Genomic DNA, 12,502 nt, shown 5'->3' with positions numbered 1-12,502 from the left:
TAGCCTGATGTTCGTCTCATACCTTTTGAGTTTCAGAATTGTTTTATTTTCCTTCTTGTAAATGTAAGTCATTTCTCTTAAATATTAGGATGGCGTTTAATTTAGGAGAGAAGACTCCAGCTTCTACCTGGAGTCTCTTTCAGTTTATTCTGTAGGTCTGACCCCTCTGACTGAAAGCAGGGCACTGGACTAAAAAGTCGGTTTAGCTCATTCTGGCATTTGCTGTAACGTAGTCTTCTTTCATTCCTTGTTCCTGAATAAAAACGAAGTGTTTGGAGTAGTTGGGAGTTGTTGGGCAGATAGAATAGATTTTAGTTGCTGTTTAGATGTTCTTATGCTGCTTGGGAATGTAATTAGCTATCAGAAGTTTCTATATATCTTCTAAAAGTAAATCTCAGTTTTCACCTAGAAGTAGGCTGCTAGATGCTACGCCATGAATGAAACGGAGGAAGGGAATGCACAGCAGGCAGCCCAGTGCTTGCTTCAAACCTGAGCAGAGTTGCTGATGCTACAGCAGCCCACTGTTGTAAGTCATTTTCATTAGCATATAAAATGAGTAAATGAAGAAAGTGGGAAATTACTCGTCACTGATTATTGCAGTTTAGTTGCACTATAAGGACTTTGTGTATATATATAGATGTGTGTACATTTATTTTTACAGATATCTATAGGTATATCTATAGATATCTAAAACCATGATAAATGGTGAGAACTAAACTGCAGTGATGCATATATCTCATGCATACCAAAGTATGTACATATGAGAGAAGACTGTTGATAAGCGATGGTAGATCAGTTTACAGATAGGCTTCTTAGCTCTGCCAGGTGTTCAAATAAAGGATGTGTCCTCTGAGAACAGCATCACAGTGAAGGGGAAATATTTCCATGAGCCCAGGTCTATGCCACAAAGCAGCTTTTCTGCTAGGGTGAGGGGGTGCCTCCTGTTCTCTGATCATTGTTGAATTGGAGTGCTTTTCTTTGCCATTTCTTTTACACTTCAGAACTGTAGGGAGTTAGCTGTGGAGTGATGCGAGTGGTTACTTTCAGCTAAATCCAGAAGTGGACATGTCTTGTTCCTGCATGGGGCGTGCCAGGGAGAGCAGCTGCTTTCCTGATCTGGCCTGTGACCATCTGCATAGCTCTGATTCCACAGAACGAAGCCGGCTGTCTTCTGTGGCAGCACTAAGATACCATTAAGGGCAGTCTTGCTGCTGCCTCCTTCCCTGTTGCGCTGCTTCATAGATCTGATATTTTCCCTTTTTTAAAAAAAATCACATCAGTTCTGTTTGCCTCTTTTCTTCGGCATTCTGAAGCCTTCCAGACTTCATTTATCCCCTTTACCATATCCATTGCTCTTTTTTAGTGGAGCATTTAACTTGAAGGCTCGTAGCTCCATCTTTCCCACCTAGCCTTGGGCTAATCTCTTTAATGATCCCACAGGTTTTCCTTTTCCCTGGGGTACTTAAATATACATTACACCTGCCTGGATGTTCATGCTTTGCTGCAGTATCTGCTAACCACAAGAAATGAGGTTGCTCCAGAAAGCAAAATTTAATGGATTGTTTTATTTTAAGAAGCATGTTCTTAAGTTTTAACTGACAGAACTATGCTATATAAAGCCCCTGTTGGGTGGGCAGGCAACAACTAAAAACACAGAGCCTCTATCCTCTGGGGAAGGTCCATTAGAAGCAGTAGTGTTACTGAAGTGGATCTCCAATGTGATGTAAAGCCAGCAGCACTCCTGAACAGAGTGCTAGGGGGGCATCTCAGGGCACTGGGGCTGGAGCTAGGAGGGACCTCCTTCCCTTTCTGTAAAGGTATGTACTGCACGTCTCTGGAGAAGAGTGCTGTGAAAAGGAGCAGACTAATAAGATGGAAGAGTGCCGTGAGGTTAGGATTGTTACTGATGAAGGTCTAGGGACAGTAAATGCTGCCAGGAAGCACTTTTAGGTGTTTGACATCATCTTGACATCCCAGATTTTATTTTTCCTTCTCAGAGATATTAGGCATATTTCTTTGACAGTGTTTGGGGAATCTTTTCAGATCGAAGATGAGAGAGTGAAAGAGTTGCAAGTGCCTGTTGTGTTTGGTACTGGTCTAGTAAGAGACCTAGAAGGCAGTCGTATTTGTGGTGTAGCATTCTCTTTGGACTTGGCTTCGTTTGTCCCAGAGGATCAGTTCTGACTGCTAAGGAAGACCACTGTCCTGGGCAAGCCTCTTGTCACTGAGGTGCCAAGGAGGTGAGATCTGGGGGCTGCTCAGTGCTGGGATGCTTCTTACCTGCCCAGGATGTCTGACAAACCAGGGCTGATACTGGCTGCCCCATAGTCTTAGCAGGGTGTCCTCTGTAGGTGGTGCAGTCTCTGAAGATCAAGTGTTTAACGGCAGATAAATTCCACCAGGTGTTTAAGATTTTATTAGCTTCTGTTTCATACAGATCTCCTCTGTCAAATATTGTCAGGCAGGGAATATTTTTTTACCATATTCCAATGAGTGACAACGGATGAAAGTGACACTGGTTATTCCAGAACAGGTTGAATATTTTTGCTTTGTTACCTGCTTTAAAGACGAACTTCAAGAGCTTAAACTCGTTTGGAAGGAATTTGTCACAGCATCCAGTGCTCCCACTGCCACCAAGGCAGTTCTCAAAAGGATACAGAGAACAAAGTTGTCCTTGGAGAGCTCAGAAGGCAGATCACTCTCCAAAGTCCAATAACAGCGTATTCTTCAACTGAGTCTATCTCTGGATGTCTTTGTAGGTTCGGAATTCAGACTAGACAACAGCAAGTGAATCGTCAGTTAAAGACCACTTGGCAAACACGAGCTGCTGTGTCTTCCTTTGTGCTGCACCTGTGATATGCCTGAGTTTGAGACTGGGATCTTTAGACCTAGTCTAAAGATAAGACACTTTCTAGTTACCTTTATCAATCTCAAGCAAACTGCTGAGGATGAACCCCCAGGAAACCCCCCCTGGTTTGGAGTAATTACTTTTTATGGCTCTTTCGCAGGAAAAAAAACCAAACATCCCACGGTGGAAGTACTCAGACCGAATGGTATCCGCATGTTGATGTATGGTTCTGCTGTTCAAAAGACCCCAGAAACTCTCAGGGTTTTCCAAATGACTGCTGTAGAGATTCAGTAGTTCACAGGATTTTAGTTGCATGCTTTAAGATTGAATGCATGCAGGAAGCTACCAAGGCAAATCAGTACTGAAGATCTTAAATGCTTCCATGGTGTAATAGGAAAGCAGCTGCTGTTTGGATTCAAACTCGAGATTTGGATGTCCGTATATGAAACCATGTTTTAAAACACTTCCCCCCCATCCCACAAAGCAGACTTTAACGTAAAATCCTTGTTTTACCATTTTGATGATGACCCACTGTTTGGATACTTTTAATCCTCAATCTGTATAAAAGTTATGTCTTGCATTAAATCCTTTTTTTCCCATGGATTTCTGAGGTAATCCCCTGTATGGCATATAGCTTGTTCTTTAAATTGCTGACATACTAGGAGTCCTGTTTAGAAAGTTTTAAAGCATTGGTTTTAAACAATATTCAGCTATATATACATTTGTAATCAAAACTCAGTGTGTTATGCAGTCTGTCCCTCTGAAGTCTTACCCTGTTGAAATTGTTCAGTACTTTCTGTAATTTAGTTGGTGACAATAAATCAAATGGTACACTGGGCAGAGGAGTCGCTGATACACTAGGGAAGGAGCATGTTTTTTTTTTTTTGAAATATGACTTTTGTTGGGGTTTCTTTCTTGAAGATTTTATGGAAAAGTAGTAATCCGTTCATAAGGGAGTGTGTACGTTCAGTTGTGCCAGTAGGTAGACATTGCTGGACTGTTAAGGGTGTACTGAGATGTCTTTTCCTTTATCTCACATGGCATGCATCTGCAATACTTTTGTAATCATAGTTGTGTTTTAAATATAGAAGACATAATGAGAAAGTCCAGTGTTTCTTCTCTTAATCCCCTCTTGTGTTCTCTGCCTTGGGCTGGGTTTTTAGTTTAATATTTTAGTTTTTGTTAAATAAAAATCAGAAAAGTGCCCATTGACAAGACACAAAACTTCCTGACACTGGTGATGTCTTGATATCTTTATTTAACCATGGAAAGGATTTATACTGACCCTTTGAATATATGTAAGGATAGTTAATCTCATTTCACCCTGAAAAATGAACAAAACTCTCATCCTCACTGTTCATGTGGTAATTCTTGGCATCTTCCCCATCCCTATGTAAGTTGTGCATATTGCTGACGTGAGCGGAGAGTTTGTTCCTCTCAGGATGGATTCAGTGATCCTATTTATGCAGTGCAGCCCTGCAGACTTGTGTACATAACCGATGAAGTGCTGGATTGCAGTGAGTAGCTACTGTGGGGAACCGGCACCTTTGGACGTACTTGTGCTGCCCAGGCTAATGTGACACGTGAATATATCCTCAGCCATCCTGTTGGGCATGGTTACTAGAGGGTTTGAGTTACTTTATAAAGTTCCAGTCACTTTGTACTTAGCTAATGCTCCGTGACATCTTTTGTAGTATTTTTTTCAGTCTGGCGATAACTGTTCTAAAGCAGATCAGCTATTTCTTGAACCAGAGGTATAACTGAATGCATCACTCTTGATCGAAATCACTTATGTTAATAGGATCCTGTCTGACGTGATTTTAGTCAGGTTTGCAGAGCTGCGTTTGGAAGGCACCTCTTCCCTGTGTAGAGCACACATCCTGGTGATAAGATAGAGACCTCTGGGTATGAATGAACTAATACATGTGAGCCTTTTATGATGTGTAGCTTCAGAGCAGTTCCTTCTGTAAGCATGTCAACACTTAAATGAGGACCAAGATCTTGGCCAACTGGAAGATGCTGGTAGCAAGCTAACTAGGGGGCAACGCTGTCTGGAATAGGTGTCCACTGCACCACCACTTACTGGAATTGAAGTGGGGGCTCCGTGGTGTTAAAGCTCTGATGTTTTGAGGATGAAGGAAGCTTAGGGAGGGGTGGTGAATTTTCCTCTTGGAGCTAGGATCGGTGACACTTCCATGGAAACAATGCTTAATTTTTGTAAGAGCTTCTCGTTACATTTTTAGGTGGTTTGTTTTAGTGAGTATGTGTTTAGTAATATTTAATCTAGGGTGAAGTATCTCAGTGGGACTTAAACCTGGTGTTTTTATTATGCTTTACTGTAGGCCATTATCTTCCATTTTCCTATCCCCGTAGTCTTTAAATGGGCGCATCATGTTTTCTCTGTAGATACTTCCCGTTAAAAGCAGAGGCATTGATTATAAAATAACACAAGCAATTTTCTGACCTTTAAAAAATATAATTAGGCTCTAGCATGGTGTTATTGTTTAGCTCAAAGTAGTTAAAAGCGTGTCTAGAAACTCATGCATGGTTTTTAATAGTTTAATGGATCAATGATCCAGTGTTTTTTTTAATGCTAATCTTTAGTTTGTCATTCTGATACTGAAAAACGAAGTTAAAATTACTTTGATTTTGTCTTTCTCTTTGCAGATAAAGCCACCTGAGTGTGTTACCAAGTTACGGAACAGCTGTCTTTTCAAACGTATAAACAGAAAGGATATTCTCTACTTCCTTTTTTAAATGGTAAGTTGTTCAACTGAGCTCTTACTGAACGTTGTCATGTAGGAATCTATTACACAAGCTTTGGAACTGTGATAAGTCCTTAAGCTGAAGACCAATGAGGAAGTCTGGAAACTGTCCAGAAGGTTTTTGAATCAAGATTGGAAAGGAGGCTTATTTCTCTCATGTCGAAAATATGCTGTATTAGGCCGAGAAACAAATGTCAAACACTGCTAGCCCAGGAGACTGGTATAATTTAAATGCTAATCTGATTGTGTAGAAAACAGAAATACGTTTGTTGTGTTTGTGGATATTAATGAAATATCAGATTTAAAATTTGCATCTGCTAATTACTTTTGCCCTGTATATTCTGTGCTTTGCTGATGTGTCGTCATAGGGATTTAACCGAAATCTGATGAAGTTATGTTTGACTGCTTGCCTCAAAATGCATAGCACATAATAAATTACCTAAATTTATTGATATTAAACTAGCTTTCTGTGGAAAAACTCCTCCATCCCCAAACTATCTTGGCTGGGACATACACATCCCACAGACTTCTAGATACCTCTTGTGTTGGTGAGAGAGTATAAAAACAGTTATGGGGCACTTTCTTCATCGTGTGATGCAAGGTGATGCATGCTGATTGGCAGAAGTCCTTCTTTAGCACCAAAGTTCAGGCAATTTTTTTAGCATAAGTAAAGCTGATTTTTTTTTTTACGGGACTGCAGCTTGACCACTTCTGCAGTGGGAGGTAGAGAAACCTTTTAAGCAGGGGGTTAACCTGGAAGAGAGGTTTAGTGTTCTTCTGTGGGGAAGGGGAGGTTGAAGATCGTATTAACTACTTGTAGGAGACACCACTTTCCTCCAGACCTGCACCAAATTGTGACCTGTGAGCACAGGTCTTTCCTGTAGTTAGTCCTTACATATGGTCACTCCAGTAGCTGTCTTTAAGGCTCCTAATCTCTCCAGTATCTGGCCCCCAGATTTAATCTCTCTAGGAGCTGGTTTTACCCACTTCTACTGCGTATGGGATTAAAAAAGATGATGCTGTCCCAATAACTTCCAATATTTTGGATTTTTTTTAACACTATAACCTTAGATTGTTGCAACATTCACTTTGGATGTGTTTCATGCTGTATGGAAACACATTTGCTTGTTTTTGAGAGATTAAAGATTGGTTGTTAAAGGAATAGGAACCTAGGCTTAGGATTTTTTTCTACCTAAGTCATGTTTATTCACAAAACTTTATGAATTGTTTTGAGATTTCCTGTTCATACTCAGTGTAGTATTACAAAATACCTTGTGCAGGTAAAGCGTGATTTTCATGTAGAGTTTAAATGAAATGGATCTAGAGTTCAATAGTCTGGTGTTTAATATAGCTGAATGGTATTTGAAGACGATGCTGAACACACTTGAAAATAATCAGCCTTTTAACAACAAAGAAATGTTTTTTAACAATTAAACATCACTTTGAAGGAAATAGTTTAAACAGAAAGGAACAGAAGAATACTAAAAGCTAATTGTAGTAAACATAATAAATTTTAATTCTTTGCTGAACACTGATCGTTCATGCATCACAAATGTTCTAATAGAACATACAGTTGGCAACTCCTCCTGGTCAATAAATGACAAGCCTGTAGTCAAAGTAATGACTGATTTCTAAACAAACGTAGTTACTTTCAGCTTCCAAGGATTTCACTTTTAATTCGTCATTTTTAAAATGCCTTAATTGGCCTATTTTGCGTATATAGTAAGGTGTTTTCATTTTAAGTCAAGTCATTCTTATTGTCACTTGGATTGTAATTGTGCCTTGTCTCTTCTTGCTTCTATGGATTTTCTAGTGTACTTAGGTAATATAAACACCCCCAACAGTTGTCAAGTTACTCAAAATGAAATACAACTGTTAAATGTTTGTCAAAGGTACTGATTCCTTAACATGCCATCATCTGTAAGTAGCATGCACAGGCTTTTTTTTTAAATTTCCATTGTAATGCTACAATGGTACACTACAAAAGTGAGTCCCTTAGAGTTAAAGAGCGTGTAGCCAGGAAGGAAATATAAAATGTAGGGCTTGGAAAAAGGATTGTGGTGCGTACCAGCCTCAAATGTCATGTTCATTAGACCAGCTGAAGAACTCCTTTGTCATCACGTACAAGTAATTCTAAGAAATAAGTGTTTATAGTTAGTATGGCAAATACAAATGTTTTGTATTCAATTAAATGTTTTTGAAGCCAGATGTTAAAATTTTGTATATGATTGCCGTGTGGGTAAGACTGTTCCAGTCTTTAGAAATGCTTCTATTGTGAGAGCACATTAGACTTTTTTGTCAAGGTTAAACCAAATTTATTTGTGAAGACTTTTGTCTCTACTCTTGGACTTTTCAATCACATAACCTGTGTTCTTCATGGCTGGTTAATTATGGAATGATTTAGTAACTTGTGTTCTTGATTTACAATGAAGTCCTAAGCAAAGCTACCTCCAGATCTTCTTCAGAAGACTACAGTTAGCGTTTTCCCAAAAGGAATAAGCTTCTCAGAACAGGAGAGCATGAGTGTGAGGTAGGTTGTGCAGAGGAGAGAAATAGGCTCCTGGAGAGTAGGAGGAAGATTTTAGGCTACTCAGTCAGCAAAAAGCTGAAGGCCTCTAATAATGTAGCAGTGTATGGAGGGAGAGGTAGGACCATGTTTCCCAGATGGTGTCCTGTGGAGCAGGGAGGGGAAACAGCTGTTTGAGAGAGGACCAAGTATCCCAGAATCCTTGTATTCCAAGTGGTAAAGCCAAAATGAGGTGGAACTGTTTTTAGGTAGAAATGACCTAAAACATGAGCAGTCTGATCACAGATTCTGATGTTAATTAAGAGGTGCATGCGTTGTCCATGAGCTTTGCTGTTTTCTGTCTGATTTTAAGATTTCTGTCTGATTTTAAGAGACTCAGTAGTTGGGCTTAACTCTTGTCAAAATTGGGTTAGAGTTCTATTCAGTGCTCACTTATTTGCTTTAGACCTGACTGATGCTTGGAGTTGAGGGGCTTTATATTTTTAAACTGTGGCCTGTCAAAAAGGATTTGATGGTAGTACATGAGGAATAATTTGCTAAAGCTGGCATCTGTGCAGTGAGTATGCCCATACTTCTCAAGATAGTGGTTTGGACACATTCTCTATTATGACCGTATGTGGGCAGTTCAGTGCCACTTCTGTAGGGCAAATAAATGCAGTCATAGACCTCTTCTTTGAACTTTGTATGTGATTGGCATCATAGTGATTTCCCTTCTGAATTATACAGCTAGTGTTTAGGGATCTGCTTGAAGATGAGGTTTAAATCTTGGTTGTCTGTGCAGTGATTAACTAAATCAGTTTCTAAATTTAACTGATGCAGTTAAATTGCTTCTTGAACTGCGTGTAGATTAGTCTCTAGTGGCTTGATTTTTTTTCCATACATGCAGCTTGTAGTCTCCGTAGATTGCATTGACTATTTAAAGAGCAGTTGAATAGCAATGTAAGTATTGATTGGTTCATTACATAACTTGGTGGTGGGGGTGTGGAAGGTCCATGTGATCTTAAATTACTTAAATGACACTTTCTGAATCAAAAGGGTGTCAAAGCCTTTGTGCCTAGCTAGCATTAACTTACCAGTCCACAAAAACTCTGGTCTGCAATGCAGTTGCACAAGTTCTGCTCGGTTTGGTGTGGTTCTCAAGCGGTCTTAGGCTGGGTGCTGACAATCATGACACTGCCTCATGGTGCCTTATCAGAGAGGTGGCAAGAGGAGTACTCATCTTGCTCAGTAGCCAGCTGCTTAGGGCTATCATCACGAAGTCCGCTCTTCTTGGATTGTGGGGTCTCACTGGCTCAGTGGGATTTAAACTAACAATTACATTTTCCAAGAGAATGTCATGCTCACCAGGCTAACAGCAACAGCAGCGCTGGGATGGAGACGTGCTTCTTAGCTTTTTGAGGCTGTGAACTTGGGAATACATTGTTTGAAGGGAAGGAAGAGGACCTGACTCCGCTGTCTGATGAGGGGGGTCCTCGCATCTGACTTCTGATCCTAGAACTGTTCACGTATCCTTCTTTTAAATAATATGTTTGGATAACAATGTAGCCTTGGGGGTAAAAAGGGGGAGTCTGCACAGAGGTTGGAAACATGGACAAGATGTTTTTAGATGAGAGCTCACTTTGGGGGAAGTGAGCAATGATGCATGATGATGTTGGGAACTGATGATGATTATCTCTGACCTGGTATACAAAAAAAAAAAAAAAAAAGCTTGTTGTGTTGCATCGTCTTAGGGATTTTTTTTTTTTTTTTTAAAAAGGCATGCATTTCACTTAAGGGAAAACTTTCAGCACAAGTCTTGTGACAAGATTTACGTAGTGACCAAAGGTATAAGAAGGAGAGCCTTTGGGTATCTTTGCATCCACTGGAAACTTTCTGTCTAGGTCAGCTGAGAAAAGGAAAGCTGGGATGTATTGTATGTGTGGAGATTAAACATTCCTGAACTGAGATGAAAACTGTATGAAGCTCAGGCAGTAACATTTATATGTTCAACTGTATCTTTTTTCATAAAGCTTGGATTGCCATTCAAGTGCTAATGATTTGTTCAATGAAAAATTAATGTAGTATGAAATCGTAATGTATGTTTAAAAGGATTTAATTATTTTGTTTCACTGCTTGCAGTATTGAGTAATGAAGCCATACCTAATTTTCAGATGCTTTGAGATATTAAGGGTAGAACTTGTTAGGCGCTACAATGAATACATTTTTTTAAACCTTTTTCGTAAGGGTGGATAGAGGCAATCTGTAGCGTAGTGCCCAAGCCTGAAATCTGTATCAGCTGATAAGCATAAAACAATCAGAAACTTACTTTGGTGTTGCAATTTTAATGGAAATGATTAAATATCTTGAGTAAAATGGAGTAGTTAGCTATTGGAAGGGAAAAAGTCGTGAAGGACAAGCTTCTAGTAAGCATGCTGTAGAGTTCTACTGTTACTTCAGGATGTGGTTGTTAAAGAGAAACGTCATAGACATTAAAACTGCAGAATTTTTGTTTTGTTGTTTCACTTTAGTGTGTTTGGGTTCAAAATCTACTTGTGTTAAGAATGGACATCTGATTCTAGGAGACCTCTTTTCTTCAAAACAGTTTCATGATAGATCAATATTAATAATATTTTTGTCCAATATGCAAAATATGTTGAGGCAAACTCATGGCAACTTTAGGACTAAACGTTGTGGTGTGGGAGTGGGGAAAAGTAATCAAAACTTTCTTGGAAACAGCCATGTAAGAGTAATTTCAATCTGCTTTTCACAAGAGCCTGCAGTGATTGTCAGGAGTCTAGATGGTTGCTCTTTCCTCTTTAACTTCAGAAATAAAATTAAAGCATGTTTTATCAATGCTTATTGCAGTCATCTGCCTTTTCTTGTGAATAAAACAAGCTTGGAAAACTTTTTTTTTACTATGCAGCTTGTTAGGTATTTATAGAACTACCCTTAAACATCTGATTGCAGCTACACAGCATTTTCATGTAGCTGCCTCAGCTATGCGTTAGAATGGTTTAAAAAAATCCATATTAATGTTTATAGTTTAAACAAATGATTTAACATTGATGCTAGTAGGAAGCATTAATTCATACCTCTCCTGTTAGATACGAGTGGCTCCAACTCCTGTTGGACCAGGTGGCAGCTGCCGAAGGAGCAGTGAGACGTGGCATTGCCAAAAGCAAGGACTGCAGAGCAGAGATGAAGCTAGTAAACTCTGCTGCCCAGGGGCTGTGGGGTGCATGAAGGACACTATAGCCTTCTTTGCTGTGTTGGAAGCTGGAGTGGAGAGTAGGAAGGCAGTGGTCCTAGAAGGACCTGGAAGGAGAAGAGAGCCCTGTCAGTAGGGTTCCTATCAAGGAAGAAAAAGTTGGACTAGTGCTCTAAAATGTGGACAAGGCATCTTATTAGCCGTTAGTGTAAAAGTGATCGGATTTTCTTCAGGTGTTTGTTGGATTTTGATAGATGGAAGTTCTCAAAGTATGAAATATGAATGATGTAATCAGTTTAACATATATATACTACTCTAAGGTATTTGATGACAAAGTGATGGGAAACAAGTTATGTTAAGAAGTGTTGTGTTTGCTGTGACTTAGAGGAATTGAGGCTTTCTAGACTGGTATTTCAAAACATAGAGCGAGTAGGTTCCTCTGATTTTTTTTTAATGGTTTATTGTTGATTCAACCCCACACATTTGAAAGCTTTTTTTTTTTTTTTTAAAAAAAAAAGGCCATCAGACTTGAGCAGGAGTGAAGAGCAACTGCTTTTCTCAAGATGTAATGCTGTCTTTCATCTGACTGGAGACATGCTGTTCCTGAAAAGAAGGCAGCAGTTTCTGCTGAGTTTCTACCCACCGTTCTCTTTCAGAGTACTGTCTGTTTATTGGGCTGGGAGGGACACACACTAAAAGAAAACTTAATGCCTTTTAAATTAATTTTGTCTTAAATTTTTACAGATACATGCTGTTTTTCTCATAAATAAACAATTGAAACCAATATATACCACATTAACGTTTACCAAAAGCATCTTTCTATGAAAAAAATAGAAATGATGCAGGTATGAATTTCTCATTTGGCTAACAAGAGACATAGCGTTTGTAATGCATGCAGGAGAAATGTCACGTAATACAGTCCTTACAACATGACAGATGCCTCTGTGACTCTGGAGAATAAATATATACAAAATGCCTGTTTTCATCTGTCTGATAAGATTTTATTGGCCTCAGAGTTTACTGGGACTCCTATGTGATTTTGGTAAATGTGACAGCAGAGGGTGACAGAAAATTACAACAACTCTGAACTCTTTGTCATAATTCTGTTTTTCTACCAATAAGATGGACAAGACTTCAGTCCTCTTTCTATGACAATATTGACAGTGTTTCTTTCT

At 39.3% G+C, this 12,502-nt stretch overlaps 1 protein-coding gene across 2 annotated transcripts in view; it reads left to right on the top strand.

Moving 5' to 3' along the window:
* The window catches only part of WASF3 (WASP family member 3), a 70,378-nt gene that overhangs the window by 19,319 nt on the left and 38,557 nt on the right, over nucleotides 1-12,502 (top strand). For both annotated transcript variants that reach the window (XM_050714308.1, XM_050714309.1), the window contains exon 3: nucleotides 5,516-5,608. The gene's annotated coding sequence lies outside the window, so the exon portion shown is untranslated. The remainder of the gene's footprint in view (nucleotides 1-5,515; nucleotides 5,609-12,502) is intronic.

The sequence above is a fragment of the Cygnus atratus genome, chromosome 1 (assembly GCF_013377495.2).
Source record: "Cygnus atratus isolate AKBS03 ecotype Queensland, Australia chromosome 1, CAtr_DNAZoo_HiC_assembly, whole genome shotgun sequence".
Lineage (NCBI taxonomy): Eukaryota > Metazoa > Chordata > Aves > Anseriformes > Anatidae > Cygnus > Cygnus atratus.
Note: the sequence above shows the minus strand (reverse complement) of the source record. Positions and strands in the feature narration are given on the sequence as shown.